This window comes from Octopus bimaculoides, chromosome 13 (genome assembly GCF_001194135.2).
Source record: "Octopus bimaculoides isolate UCB-OBI-ISO-001 chromosome 13, ASM119413v2, whole genome shotgun sequence".
NCBI lineage: Eukaryota > Metazoa > Mollusca > Cephalopoda > Octopoda > Octopodidae > Octopus > Octopus bimaculoides.
In genome coordinates this window covers 44,008,949-44,010,428 of record NC_068993.1, presented here as the reverse complement: position 1 = coordinate 44,010,428, position 1,480 = coordinate 44,008,949, and the positions used below count along the sequence as shown (strand labels likewise).

The 1,480-nt window shown below is 34.9% G+C and overlaps 1 protein-coding gene across 1 annotated transcript in view; it reads right to left on the bottom strand.

Moving 5' to 3' along the window:
- LOC106877995 (glycine receptor subunit alpha-3) overlaps window positions 1-1,480 on the bottom strand; it is a 53,073-nt gene that overhangs the window by 50,911 nt on the left and 682 nt on the right. The gene's annotated exons all lie outside the window — the stretch shown is intronic.

Genomic DNA, 1,480 nt, shown 5'->3' with positions numbered 1-1,480 from the left:
GTCTTTTTTTTTTTGCATTGGCCAATTTCCTCTGTGTTTGTCGCCTGAAGGAAATCTGTTGCATTCTTTATTTTTTGTAGATTAATGTAACAACCGACATAATGACATAAATTCAAACGCACGATGATTTATATACATATATATATATATATACATATACATATATCCATCCTGGTTTTCGTATACATTCGTTGCTTTCTTCCAAGGAATCTAATGCTCTTAGCTTAGTTTTTCCTTGGGGATGGCCAGATTGGAGCAATTTCGAGTATAACTAACCGAAATTGCAAAGATAATCTGGAACTCGACTGAGAAAAGAACTCCGAATGACCCGTCCTTGTTTTCTTTTTATCGTCTATTTGGATGTTTTGTTGTCCCTTTCTTGTATCACCTAAGAAGTCAGGATGTTACAGCAAATGGTGCTCTCTCTGAAGTGACGCCAATCCTCAGTGGAGTCCCCCAGGGAACAGTAATAGGACAACTACTGTTTGTGGTTGCTCTCTACAACATGCTCTCAACCAATAGAGTCAGTTGAAAACGTTAAGAAGTATTTTTCCTTTTAGAAATAATTTTTATGCTCCATTTAATGTATTGAGTGTTTTTATTTTCAGTTCTTTTTACGTATTATTGTCCATAAAACACACATATTAACATCAATAAAAACTTCGTGCTAACTTAACCTTTTAAGAAGTCAACTACATATACCAACAATGCTATCCTAATAAACCAGCAGTCGCCACAAAGAATCTACCATCATGAAACCCTGACTAGAATGGTCAAGAAATAGGGTTATAACGAAGCAAGAGAGATCAACTAGTTCAATCTCCTCTACTGAATTAACCATTAAGACACCACTAGGAAACTCTATTAGGAAACGTCAACGATGCCGTTTCCATAGTCACAAAGACCAGCTAAAGCCAACCCTCAAAGTGGCGCGAAATGAAACAGCAATGTGGCAAACTAAAGCGCGGAGTTGCTCAAACTGGATTTACTCTATTGCTGCTGGAACTGATCTTCTTGAAGACAACGAAAATTAAAAAAAAAACATAAAGAACTCAAAAATTAATAGAACATTAAGACCAAATACCATGCCTTTCAAATTTTTCTGGCTAACTTTGTCTCTCTGCCAGTTTTGTACAAAGAATCACCTCTTTACATATCAACAGTATCAGTAAGACAGGAACACTCAATTAGGAAGAAATATATTTATAAATTATATTGTGTGTATGTATGTATGTATGTATGTATGTATGTATTCATATATGTGTATACATATGTATATGATATTCATTCTATATACACATATGTATATATATATATATGTGTATGTATATGTACATATGTATGATTCTGTGTGTGTGTACGTATCGTATACATAATCATGAGCGTACGTACAGACACGAGCAAATGTGCTTATAATGCACACACACACACACACACACAACACACATACACACACACACACACACACATACATACACAC